The sequence below is a fragment of the Ictidomys tridecemlineatus genome, chromosome 4 (genome assembly GCF_052094955.1).
Source record: "Ictidomys tridecemlineatus isolate mIctTri1 chromosome 4, mIctTri1.hap1, whole genome shotgun sequence".
NCBI lineage: Eukaryota > Metazoa > Chordata > Mammalia > Rodentia > Sciuridae > Ictidomys > Ictidomys tridecemlineatus.
The window spans coordinates 31791602-31806096 of NC_135480.1; the positions used below are offsets into that span (position 1 = coordinate 31791602).

The window sequence follows — 14495 nt, forward strand, 5'->3', positions numbered from 1 at the left end:
CCCAAAATTTTTATGATCCTCTCTCAGGTATTTTACCTTTGAATTAATTTCATAAATTCTTAAGAAATGAATTACCAAAACAACTAGATTTAATTTTTGATCTTTCAATATCCATAGTCATTTAAACTATCATCTCATGTTTTAAAATATTTAACTGGGGTGGAAATGATAGAATCAATGAATTGTTCAATAAGTTAAGTCAAAGACTATTTTGCCTTTGGAGTATAATAATTATTTATTATAATGTCTAATTTTTATAATTGTTGTTTAGCATATTCTTGACTATAAACTTAGAATACAGAAATAACCTATTTTAAACTCACAGTTTAGGAATGTTGGTTACAATAGTCAAGGTTATTCTCAGCCATAAAATGTGCTGTTCTTTTAAAGTTAACATAATGCTAATAATTTACCATCTGGTAAGCTTAAGTTTTCCAGTATTTGTAATAAAACTGCAGTGGTTTGTTCACAGTTAAACAAGGAGTATCTCTCTGTAATATGGCAGTCTAAAGTGCTGTATAATGAAGCTAACTGATTCAATCACTATGGAACCCTCAGCATTATACTTATGTCTACCACTTTCTAAGGCAATCTTGCAAATTGACCGAACTGTTGTGTCATTAATAGTCTGTTTGGCAGACATTAACCAGTCATTTTTTGCCATTTACTTTATCCTGAGTGAATCAAATCTTTGATTTCATCAAATTTTATTATAGACAAAGATGAGTCATATTTTTATTCATATGTTTATTTTTATTTTCTATTTATATCCATTCTAATTTTTAGTTCCTGTTAGATTTCTGAATCTATTAAAGTGCCATGGAACATAAACTAAGTATAAGATATAGTATCTTTTTATTAACATGCATTAATTGTACAAACCCATTAATTGTGCAAATTAATGGATTTCACTGTGACATTTTCATATATGTATATATAATATAAAAAAGTACCCTTTGGTACCTTTTTCTGAAGAGCTTATTCAACAAAACTCTTATTAATCATGAGGAATGAATCTTAATTCCTTACATAATATAATACTTAATTATTCATGACATTTATTAAGACTTCATAGTACTTTATTTTACAAGCAGGAAAAATTCTATATCACACCACAGTTGTAGCGGAGAATCCCCTGTATTCAGCCTAGTAAATAGATGATGTGTCTAGCACATAGTAGATACTTAGGAAATATTTCTTGCATGGATTTTTATATGCCAGGAACTTTAAAAAATTTATTATCTACATTTTACAGATAAGGAATTTGAGGCAGTATTAAGTAACTTGTCTAAAGTTACAAAACAAGGAAAATAGAATCAAGATTGGAATGCAAACAAATTTGGCTCCAGACACTGTGATCTTAACCATTTCACTTATGATAATAGAATAACAGCACAAGCAGTTCATGCTATATAAGTTTTTTCTCTTCTCCATTATTCATGATAAATTCTATATTTATTAAAAGGGTACATTGTTGACTATTCATACTATTGAACTGCCATCTTCTTATATGCCTAGACTGTAGAACTACACACTAGCTTGTCCCTACCTTGAAATTCATTGCAACTGAGCTTCCATTGGGCACTTTCATTCAGCCCTCCACTTTCTGCAATCAGAGGACCCTTTTCTATGATATGTACCATCACATGCCAAATCTCCTACCTCTAGTCCTTTATTCCAGTTACTTCACTCAGTCCATTAGTCTGTTCTTGCGTATATAGAATTCCCTGCATAATATTTCTCATTTATTCTATTTATATTAACTCATCACTTCACTTTTTCTTTAAAACCAAACCTTTCAACTATAGTTGTCTTAAGGAGGTGTACCACTCGGGACATACTGGTGTTGCCTCTCCCCTTGCCCCTGGCTTTGTCTTCTCATTTGTAATATGAGTATCATAATGTATATCTTTCCTGTTTAATACATATGTAATAAATATAAAGTTGTAAAGTGCATGAGAAAGTATTTCAGAAAGTTTCATTCACATGCTATAGAAATGTATGAAATTATTGTTTCAAATGAAATTAAGTTTAAAATAGGATTAAAGTAGTTTTGACAGACTCAGATTTTCCGCATCATAACTACAGGTGAGTTATTAGTATATATAGGCTTTTAAGACAATTAAAACAGCCTGTTTGCTTTTTTTATTCATTAATAAATTTGTTTCCTCTGTCTTAAAGTCATGTTTTCATCTTGCTTGACTTTTTTCTGAAGCTAAACTAGAAATTTGTAGTTTTTTCTCCAAGAAATGAAATGACATTCTTTCTTTTTGAGAGAGAGAGAGAGAGAGAGAGAGAGAGAGAGAGAGAGAGAGAGAGAGAGAGAGAGAGAGAGAGAGAGAGAACTTTTTAATATTTTAGTTTTTGGCAGACACAACATCTTTGTATGTGGTGCTGAGGATCGAACCCGGGCCGCACACATGCCAGGCAAGCGCGCTACCGCTTGAGCCACATTCCCAGCCCCAACATTCTTTCTTATAGATTATATTCTCTGAGCTGTGCACCATGGCACATGCCTGCAATTCCAGCTACTTGGGAGGTTGAGGCAGGAGGATCACAAGTTCAAGGCCTGCCATTGTAACTTAGTGAGATCTTGTCTTAAAAAATAGAAAGGGCTAGGAATGTAGCTCAGTGGTAGAGCACTCCTGGATTTAACCCTCAGTAGCAGGGGCAGGGAGCAGAATCATATTCTCTGATCTTTTGTTAGACTGCTACAAGGAAATCCATTTGGTAATATTGCTTGCTTGCAGTTTGATCCATATCAAATGGCTGTTTAATCCAAATATTTGAGCAGCAAACTGAGCTATATGAGAGAATACGGTTGAATATCTGAGACCACTGGATTGTTGAAGAGATGACCATACTTCCTGAGCTCCCTAGTTTAGTGTGAGGAGAGGACAGCTGATAACTGGATAGGCAGTATTATCAGATATCACTGGGCAAAAACCATTGCTTCTACCTTCCACTGCCCCAAACGCAGTAGGAATGTCATCTCCTTCATACTCATCTTTACTCTTCAGAGTTTCTTCTGGTCCTTTATGGGCAGATGTTACCTGAAGTTCACATGGAATTCCAAAATTTCCACAAGCTTTCTTGATTTTTTTTCCATGTGACTCAGATCAGAAGCTGAACCCATCATTATTATAACCCTGCATTGACTTCCTGATTTCTATTTCTATTCTCTATATGACCCACTGTTGTTCTTTACCATCTGGAGCCTTTCAGGAGTTATTTTTATGTACATTAAGACTTTTTTTAAAAAAATTTTTTATTGGTTGTTCACAACATTACAAAGCTCTTGACATATCATATTTCATACATTAGATTGAAGTGGGTTATGAACTCCCAATTTTTACCCCAAATGCAGATTGCAGAATCACGTCAGTTACACATCCACAATTTTACATAATGCCCTATTAGTAACTGTTGTATTCTGCTACCTTTTCTATCCCCTACTATCCCCCCTCCCCTTACCTCACATCTTCTCTCTCTACCCCATCTACTGTAATTCATTTCTCTCCTTGTTTATTTTCCCATTCCCCTCATCTCCTTTTATTTGTAATTTTGTATAGCAATGAGGTTCTCCCTTCATTTCTATGCAATTTCCCTTTTCTCTCCCTTTCCCTCCCATCTCATGACTCTGTTTAATGTTAATCTTTTCCTCATGCTCTTCCTCCCTGCTCTGTTCATAGTTGCTCTCATTATATCAAGGAAGACATTTGGTATTTGTTTTTTAGGGATTGGCTAGCTTCACTAAGCATAATCTGCTCTTGTGCCATCCATTTCCCTGCAAATTCCATGATTTTGTCATTTTTTAATGCTGCATAATACTCTATGGTGTATAAATGCCACATTTTTTTTTGTCCATTCATCTATTGAAGGACATCTGGGTTGGTTCCACAGTCTAGCTATTGTGAATTGTGCTGCTATGAACATCAATGTGGCAGTATCCCTGTAGTATGCTCTTTTAAGGTCTTCAGGGAATAGTCCGAGAAGGGCAATAGCTGGGTCAAATGGTAGTTCCATTCCCAGCTTTCCCAGGAATCTCCATACTACTTTCCAAATTGGCCACACCAATTTGCAGTCCCACCAGCAATGTACAAGTGTACCCTTTTCTCCACATCCTCGCCATCACTTGTTGTTGTTTGACTTCATAGTGGCTGCCAATCTTACAGGAGTGAGATGGTATCTTAGGGTGGTTTTGATTTGCATTTCTCTGACTACTAGAGATGGTGAGCATTTTTTCATGTACTTGTTGATTGCTTGTATATCCTCCTCTGAGAAGTGTCTGTTCAGGTCCTTAGCCCATTTGTTGATTGGGTGATTTGTTATCTTATTGTCTAATTTTTTGAGTTCTTTGTATACTCTGGATATTAGGGCTCTATATGAAGTGTGAGGAGTAAAAATTTGTTCCCATGATGTAGGCTCCCTATTTACCTCTCTTATTGTTTCTCTTGCTGAGGAAAAACTTTTTAGTTTAAGTAAGTCCCATTTGTTGATTCTTGTTATTAACTCTTGTGCTATGGGTGTCCTATTAAGGAATTTGGAGCCCGACCCCACAATATGTAGATCAGACGCAGTGTCTCTGATTTGATATCAAGCTCCTTGATCCATTTTGAGTTAATTTTTGTGCATGGCGAGAGAAAGGGATTCAGTTTCATTTTGTTGCATATGGATTTCCAGTTTTCCCAACACCATTTGTTGAAGATGCTATCTTTCCTCCATTGCATGCTTTTAGCCCCTTTATCAAATATAAGATAGTTGTAACTTTGTGGATTAGTCTCTGTGTCCTCTATTCTATACCATTGGTCCACCTGCCTGTTTTGGTACCAGTACCATGCTGTTTTTGTCACTATTGCTCTGTAATATAGTTTGAAATCTGGTATCGCTATACTGCCTGATTCACACTTCCTGCTTAGAATTACTTTTGCTATTCTGGGTCTTTTATTTTTCCATATGAATTTCATGATTGCTTTCTCTATTTCTATAAGAAATGCCATTGGGATTTTGATTGGCATTGCATTAAACCTATAGAGAACTTTTGGTAATATCGCCATTTTGATAATGTTAGTTCTGCCTATCCATGAACAGGGTATATTTTTCCATCTTCTAAGATCTTCTTCTACTTCTCTCTTTAGGGTTCTGTAGTTTTCATTGTATAAATCTTTCACCTCTTTTGTTAGGTTGATTCCCAAGTATTTTTTTTTTTTTTGAGCATATTGTGAATGGAGTGTTTTTCCTCATTTCCATTTCAGAAGTTTTTTCGCTGATATACAGAAATGCCTTTGATTTATGCGTGTTGATTTTATATCGTGCCACTTTGCTGAATTCATTTATTAGTTCTAGTAGTTTCTTTGTAGACCCTTTTGGGTCTTCTAGGTATAGAATCATGTCTCCCGAAAATAGTGATAATTTAAGTTCTTCTTTTCCTATTTTTATGCCTTTAATTTCTTTCGTCTGTCTAATTGCTCTGGCCAGTGTTTCGAGAACTATATTGAATAGAAGTGGTGATAGAGGGCATCCCTGTCTTGTTCCAGATTTTAGAGGGAATGCCTTCAACTTTTCTCCATTCAGAATGATGCTAGCCTGAGGCTTAGCATAGATAGCTTTTACAATGTCAAGGTAAGTTCCAGTTATTCCTAGTTTTTCTAATGTTTTGAACATAAAGGGATGCTGTACTTTGTCAAATGCTTTTTCTGCATCTATTGAGATGATCATATGGTTCTTATCTTTAAGTCTATTGATGTGGTGAATAACATTTATTGATTTCCGTATATTGAACCATCCTTGCATCTCAGGGATGTATCCTACTTGATCATGGTGCACAATTTTTTTGATGTGTTTTTGTATTCGATTCGCCAGAATTTTATTGAGGATTTTTGCATCTAGGTTCATCAGAGATATTGGTCTGTAGTTTTCTTTCTTTGAGGTGTCTTTGTCTGGTTTCGGAATCAGGGTGATGTTGGGCTCATAGAATGAATTTGGAAGAGCTCCCTCTTTTTCTGTTTCCTGAAATAACTTGAAAAGTATTGGTATTAATTCTTCTTTAAAGGTTTTGTAAAACTCTACTGTATACCCATCTGGTCCTGGGCTTTTCTTGGTTGGTAGTCTTTTGATGGCTTCTTCAATTTCATCCATTGATATTGGTCTGTTCAAATTGTGTGTATCCTCCTGACTCAGTCTGGGCAAATCATATGACACTAGAAATTTATCGATGTCTTCACTATCTTCTATTTTATTGGAATATAGGTTTTCAAAATAATTTCTAATTGTCTTCTGTATTTCTGTAGCATCTGTTGTGATATTGCCTTTTTCATCCTGTATGTTAGTAATTTGAGTTCTCTCTCTTCTTCTCTTCGTTAACATGGCTAAAGGTCTGTCAATCTTATTTATTTTTTTGAAGAACCAACTTTTAGTTTTGTTAATTTTTTCAATAGTTTCTTTTGTTTCAATTTCATTGATTTCTGCTCTGATTTTAATTATTTCTTGCCTTCTGCTACATTTGCTGTTGTTTTGCTCTTCCTTTTCTAGAGCTTTGAGATGAAGTGTGAGCTCGTTTATTTGTTGGTTTTTTCTTTTTCTGAGGAATGACCTCCAGGCAATGAATTTCCTCTTAAAACTGCTTTCATTGTGTCCCATAGATTCCGATATGTTGTGTCTGTATTTTCATTTATTTCTAAGAATTTTTTTATTTCCTCCTTTATTTCTTCTGTAACTCATTGATCATTCAGTAACATATTGTTCATTTTCCATGTGATGTAGGATTTTTCCTTCCTTCTTTTCTCATTGATTTCCAGTTTCATTCCATTATGATCAGATAAAATGCATGGTATTATCTCCACCCCTTTATATTTACTGAGGGTTGCCCTATGACATAATATATGGTCTATTTTTGAGAAGGATCCATGTGCTGCTGAGAAAAAAAGTATATCCATTTGATGAAGGTTGATATATTCTATATATGTCAGTTAAGTCTAGGTTATTGATTGTGATATTGAGGTCAATAGTTTCTTTATTCAACTTTTGTTTGGAGGATCTGTCCAATGGTGAGAGAGGTGTGTTGAAGTCACCCATAATTATTGTGTTGTGGTCTATATGATTCTTGAACTTGAAGAGAATTTGTTTTATGAATGTCACAGCACCATTATTTGGTGCATAAATATTGATAATTGTTATGTCTTGTTGGTGAATGGTTCCTTCTAACAGTATATAATGTCCTTCCTTATCCCTTTTGATTAACTTAGTCTTGAAGTTGATTTTATTCAATATGAGGATGGCCACCCCTGCTTGCTTACAAGGACCGTGTGTGTGGTATATTTTTTCCCATTCTTTCACCTTCAGCCTGTGTATGTCTTTTCCAATCAGATGTGTCTCCTGGAGGCAGCATATTGTTGGATTTGTTTTTTTAATCCATGATACCAGCCTATGTCGCTTTATTGGAGAGTTTAAGCCATTAACATTTAGAGTTACTATTGATATATGGTTTGTACTTCCAGGCATGTTTGATTATTTATCCTTTTTAAAAAAAATTTAGTTTGTTTCTCCATGATTATCTTTCCCCCTGCCCTCTATCTTTACCGAGGCACTTCCCACTGATGGTTTTGGTTATTGTTTTTCATTTCTTCCTCATGTAGTGTTTTGCTCAAGATGCTTTGCAATGCTGGTTTTCTGGCTGCAAATTCTTTTAACTTTTGTTTATCATGGAAGATTTTTATTTCATTGTCTTACCTGAAGCTTAATTTTGCTGGATACAGAATTCTTGGTTGGCATCCATTGTCTTTCAGTGTTTGAAATACATTGTTCCATGACCTTCTTGCTTTCAGCATCTTTGATAAAAAATCCGTTGTTAACCTTATTGGTTTACCCCTGAATGTAATCTGCCTCCTTTCTCTTGTAGCTTTTAATATTTTCTCTTTGTTCTTTATATTGGCTATCTTCATAACAATGTGTCTTGGCATTGGTCTACTGTGATTTTGTGTGCTCTGTGTCCTGTATGCATCTACAATTTGTATATCTGTTTCCTTTTTTATTTCTGGAAAGTTTTCTGTAATTATTTCATTCAGCAGGTTACTCATTCCCTTGGTTTGAATCTCTGTACCTTCTTCTATCCCGATGACTCGTAAGTTTGGTTTTTTTATGTTATCCCATAACTCTTGGATGTTTTTCTCGTGATTTTTTACCAGCCTTTCTGTGTTGGCTACACTCTTCAAGATGATGTATTTTGTCTTCATTATTTGACGTTCTCGCTTCTACTTGCTCCACTCTGTTAGTGATACTCTCAATTGAGTTTTTAATTTGGTTTATCGTTTCCTTCATTTCTAGAGTTATTGTTTGATTTTTTTTATAATCTCAATCTCCTGATAAAGATGCTTAACTTCTTCTTTTATCTGTTCATGTAATTCGTTTTCAATGTGTTCTTTCACTGTTTGAATTTGCTGTCTCATATCCTCTTTAAGGTTCAATTCCATCTGTCTAAGGTATTCCTTGAGTTCTTTATATGACCATTTTTCTGATGACTCTAGGTCCTCCTGAATATTTAGGCTGTCCTTCATTGTTTGTACTCCTTTTTTTCCTTGCTTTTTCATGCTGCTCATGTTACTTCTTGTTCTGTTTGACTGCTGAGTTACTGTTTACTCTTATAAATTTATTTGATGCTTGGAAGGAAAGGTATTATAAGGGAAGGGAAGAAGTCACTAAAGAGAATGAGAGTAAGCAGGTAGAATTCAAGGAAGGGGGAATAAGAAAATTGAAAAGAAATGAAAAGACAAAAGAAGAAAAAAATAGGAAATAAAAAAAAATTTTTTAAATAATAATAAAAAAAATAAAAATTAAAATTAGAAGAAAAAAAATAAAAAAAAATTTAAAAAACAACAATAAAAAAAATGAAAATGAAAAAAAAACCCAAATCAAAAAAAAGAAAAAAATATGAATAAATGCAGTCTTAGAGTTTGATTAACTTCTCTTCCAGTAGGTGGAGCTGTGCCCACCAGGCCAAGCTTCTCCTGTCAATACGCGGGAACCAATCACTGTGCAGCAGCTCTTCCTCCCAGACTGGGCGAGTCTCCAATCCTGAGTGCCTAGGGCCTCCTCTTGTGTCTCCACACTTCCCCACTTTTTCTCTAGCCAGGCCCCTCTCACTGGTGACGCTCACCACAATACTGGCTACACGCCAGGTCTGCTGCTCCCGGAAGCCCTGTTTTCATGAATGACTGGGCACACTTTCTCTGTTTGCCATTCCCTCAGACCCTAAGTTTGTAGAGTTTGGGGCTGAGAATCCTCAGCGAATTTTACTTGCCCTCTGGTAGCCACGTCCCCGGTAGCTGGTGCAAGAGACCTCAGTTGTCAGCACTGGTGGGAGTGGTAGCCTGGAGTTCCACGCCGCGCGTCCCGCACCACATCTGATTCCCTCGGTCTGGCTATTGCGCTCACGGGAGAGCTGGGAGGGGCCCTTACGGGAGAGCTGGGAGGGGCCCTTAAGGTTTCCCCCATGTGTGGAGAGGGAAGGCTAGGGAGTTACACACCAGTAGCCGCAGGTTTCAATGAAGTTATCTCCTCCACCACAGTCTGGTGACGTCAGTTCTCTGCCATGGTGGTATCTCTTGCAAATGGCAACAGTTCGTTTCCCTTTGTCGGGTGGCCAATGCAACGGGTGGGTCCTTACTGTCTCTTCCAAGCCCCGTTTCAAATCTGTGGCCACTACCTATGAAGGGTCCGTTGGCATTTACCTCCGTAGGATCAGAAGGGCTGACCAGTTGTTTCAGCCGGATGGATTAGTGCTGAGTCACAACTGTTTGTCTGCGGGAAGCAGGCGAACGGGAGCTTGAATTCAGCCGATCCGGGCTCAGTGTGTGTTCTGAGAGGCCCAGACTGTTCGCCCCAGATCCACATCAGCTCAGCATTGCCTAGTGATCCTGAGCAAGCAGAATTTAGACTGTTTATGACTCCCTATGCCCGCACAACTGAAGAGGTCATAGACTTGATCTCTCTGCGCCCGCCGCCATGTTGGATCTCCCTGGGTGTGTCCACAATAAAACTTTTTCTGCTGTCTTCTATTTCCAAATGGCCAGAGTCTCCAGAAGTCATTATAAATGAAATCAGCAAGAACAATTTTTTTGGTGGTTACATAAACACTAGATTCAATCTTCATATCAAGCACTGGGTGTAACAGTTCTGAGACAACCAGGGTTTCTTCAGTATTTAAAAAAAAACATGTGTAGCATGACTTATCTACTTAATTCTGGCTTATAACAAGTTCAACAAAGCAAAATTTTGTAGCAATTAATTATTTCTTGGACAACTAAGGATCATTGTTGGCATCATCCTTGAAAAATGTTCCACTTGAGGTGGGCAAAACTTAAATACTTTCTTGATGCCAGGAATTATTTTTAGAAAAGAACCAATCACTATTCTACAAATCCACTCAAATTAGAATCATTTCACACCTGGGGCACAATGAAAGCTGTCTCCCTCCAGCTGGTGAAATCAGTTTTGATGCCTGCTTCCTGTAACAACTGAAAATACAGCTGGTAATTTTATTGGAGATTGTAGTTTTTCCTTCCGGATGATTCTTTCTAGGTGCATGTTATGGTTTGGATGAGAGGTGTACCCCAAAAGCTCATGTGTGAGACAATGCAAGAAGGTTCAGAGGAGAAGTGATTGGGTTATGAGAGCCTTAACCCAATCAATGACTTGGTCTCCTGATAGGATTAACAGTGATAACTGGAGGTAGGTGGGGTGTGGCTGGAGGAAGTGCTAAATTTGGCACATGGCTATGAGATATATATTTTGTATCTGGAAGAATGTGAGTTCTCTCTCTCTCTCTGTCTCTGCTTACTGATCACCATGTGAGCTACTTCTCTCTGCCATGATATTCAGCCTCACTGTGAGCACAGAAAAATGGAGCCTGAGCCTGCCTTCTATGGATTGAGACCTCTAAGACTGTGCACCCCTAAATAAACCTTTCCTGCTCTACAGTTGTTCTGGTTAGATCTTTTAGTTGCAGCAGAAAAAAAGCTGGCTAAAACAATGCATTTTCTGCTGTAATTTGGTCTTTGAATTTCAAGAGGACTTTTTCTGGACTATCTAACAATTAAAAGGTTTTTTATAAAATTCTTTTTTATTTATATATGACAGCAGAATGCATTACAATTCTTATTACACATGTAGAGCACAATTTTTCATATCTTTGGTTGTCCATAAAGTATATTCACACCAATTTGTGTCTTCATACCTGTATTTTGGATAATAATGATCATCACATTCTTCTATCATTAATAACCACATGCCCCCTCCCTTCCCCTCTGCTCTATCTACAGTTTGTCTGTTCCTCCCATGCTCTGTCTCCCTACCCCACTATGAATCAGCCTCCTTACATCAGAGAAAATATTTGGCAATTTATATTTTGGGATTGTTTAACTTCACTTAGAATTATCTTCTCCAATGCCATCCATTTACCTGCAAATGCCATGATTCTATTCTCTTTTATTGCTGAGTAATATTCCATTGTGTATATATGCCACATTTTTTTTCCATTCATCTATTGAAGGGCATCTAGGTTGGTTCCACAGTTTAGCTATTGTGAATTGTGCTGCTGTGAACATTGATGTGGCTGTGTCCCTGTAGTATGCTGTTTTTAAGTCCTTTGGGTATAGACCCAGGAGAGGGACAGCCAGGTCAAATGTTGATTCCATTTCCAATTTTCCAAGAAATCTTCATACTGCTTTCCATATTGGCTGCACCAATTTGCAGTCCCACCAGCAGTGTGTGAGTGTACCTTTTTCCCCATATCCTCGCCAACACTTATTGTTGTTTGTCTTCATAATAGCTGCCATTCTGACTGGTGTGAAATGAAATCTTAGAGTAGCTTTGATTTGCATTTCTCTAATTGAAAGCGATGATGAACTTTTTTTCATGTATTTGTTGATTAATTGTATATCATCTTCTGAGAAGTGTCTGTTCAGGTCCTCTGATAAAACCAATGTTCACAACCTCAGCTATTGCTGTTATCCTGAATGAATGTGCTGCAGAAAGTGATCATGCTGTGAAGAGAGACTGGAATCTCTCATTTGCTCTTAAATGCCTTTTCCAATAGCAAAGACTGAAATTCCTTTTGACTGATCAATTGCTCTTCCTCTTTAAGCTTGAACTATATTCTATTTCTACAATGATTAGTTCTTTGCAAACTATTTATCCTTTACAGATCATTTCCAGATTTCATAGAACCATAGGGATCATCTAATCTGATGGTTTTCATCTTCCTTTGAGCAGCAGAATACTTTGTTTAAAATGTAGGTGTTCGGGTTTGAAGCAAATAAATGTAGAGCTGCTTCATTTGAAGGGAGAGTTGGAGGAACTCTGGAACTATATCTGTTGGCTACTCTTCTTCATAAGCATCCCTGCAAAATCTCCATGGAACTGCATGATTTTGAAAACTGTTAACTGGATCCAACATCTTTTTTTGGAGAAGGAACTGAGACCCAAAGAGAGTAGGTGAATTATTTACTGTCAAGCAATTTATAAAAAAGATCCTTCACTTATTTTCACTTTATTCTGCATATTGTTTGTAATCAATTGATTAATTATTTTACTTTTTTCAGTTATATTTTAAATAATCTGAAACTTTTATAATGTTAGCTGAAACTCTTCTTGGGATGGATGTGGTGATCATTTCACAACACTCTTTCTATTTCTGATGAGCAGTCTAAGCCAATTAATATCACTTTATTCTTCATGCCAGCATTCAGTTCAGGAATGAGCATTTGGGGGTCATATATGGTCAAAGTATGTCATTTAAATGTATAAATATAATTATATATAATTAAAATACACTAAAAAGAGTGAGCATATGAAGTAATTTTGGTAAGCAGGAGGTGGTTCAAGGAAAATTTTTTTCTTTCTCTTTAGAAAGAGTTCCAGAATGAGATAGTCACAATTTAATAAGTCTTTTTATTAGTCCAAAGAAGCAGAGTCCTATGAATGGAAACTGGAGAAATTAAGACATTAGTCTTTGGTAACACACATTTGGTGCCCAAATCAACGAGCACTAGAACCTGCCTAACTTTGAACACCCTGTTATGTGAGAGTCAATTTACTTATTATTTAGTAGGTTAGTTATGATTTTCTGATATTTGTAACCAAGGCATCTATGGGTATTCTCACACTGTTTTCCATTATAGAATACTGTTTTGTACAAGTGATGAAGTATAAAAAAGTAAACTATAAGCATAAAGGAACTTTAAAACATAGTTTTATGACATTTATGTAAAAGTGATCTATTTAAAGGTTTTCTGGTACTCTAACAAATTAATTCCTCTGGCTCCCTGATTATTCCCTTTTCTCCTGTTTCTCCAAAACTATCCTCAGGTCTCTATTTTTCTTTTATCATCTGTCTTTCAATGAGTTTATATTTCTTAATCTAGTCATTTTCTTCAGGAATGACTTCCCATACACATTTCCTGCCCTTCTTTTAAGTTTTAAAATATATTTATTTATTTACTTATTTTTAGAGATAGTGTCTCACTTTATTGCCTAGGCTGGTCTTCAACGCTTGGGCTCAAGTGATGTACTTGAGCCTCATCCTTCTGAGTAGCTGGAACTGTAAACACATGTTACTTACTGTTTTTGGTTCTCTAGTTCCATATTTTCAACTGGTTGTAGGTTATTTCCTTTTTGTGACTTTAACTTCGAGGTTAATCATATATTGGATTCTTCACTATCCTATTATCCCTGAAAAAAATTCATACAACTCTTCAGAAGAAACCATCTTGCTGCTTGTTAAGGTAAGTCATTATTGGTACACTGACACTTCCTTTGGGGAAATTCTTTGGATGCTACTTTTTATAATATGAAAAAATATATATATAAATGAAGGATGTGTTTTGAGAATAGTAACAGCCTTGCCAGGTGTGGTGGTGGTGCGCATGCCTGTAATCTCAGTGATTTGAGAGGCTGAGGCAGGAGGATTGAAAATTCGAGACTAGCTTTAGCAATTTAATATAGTAAGGCCCTAAGCAACTTAGCCAGACCCTGTCTCAAAATAAAAAATAAAATGGACTGGGGTTGTGATTCAGTGTTAAAGTGCCCTTTGGTCAAATCCCCAGTAACCCTCTCCCTTTCCAAAAATAGTAACAGCTTAGGCTTAATGATTTGTGCATTTTGGCTTTTTAAAAATTTTTTTGTAGTTGTAGATGAACACAATATCTTTATTTATTTTTATGTGGTGCTGAGGATCAAACCCAGTGCCTCACACATGCAAGGCAAGTGCTCTACCAATTCCAATGTGCTATCTATTTTTTTTCTTTTTTAAAAATATTTACTTTTTAGTTATAGACAGACACAATATATTTTACTTTTTTAAGTGGTGCTGAGGATTGAACCCGGGGGCCTCACGCATGCTAGGTAAGCACTCTACCTTTGAGCCACAACCCCAGCCCCATGCCATCTGTTTTCTAATAGCCCCAGTTCCCATTTTGGCTTTTTTAAGAGTCTATCTCATG

At 36.3% G+C, this 14495-nt stretch overlaps 1 protein-coding gene and 2 pseudogenes across 1 annotated transcript in view; 1 reads left to right on the forward strand and 2 right to left on the reverse strand.

The window, feature by feature from the left end:
- Positions 1-14495, forward strand: part of Ccdc73 (coiled-coil domain containing 73) — a 67703-nt gene that overhangs the window by 17488 nt on the left and 35720 nt on the right. The window lies entirely within an intron of this gene.
- On the reverse strand, positions 2652-3211 carry LOC144377438 (bifunctional phosphoribosylaminoimidazole carboxylase/phosphoribosylaminoimidazole succinocarboxamide synthetase pseudogene; annotated as a pseudogene).
- On the reverse strand, positions 9343-13638 carry LOC144377439 (bifunctional phosphoribosylaminoimidazole carboxylase/phosphoribosylaminoimidazole succinocarboxamide synthetase pseudogene; annotated as a pseudogene).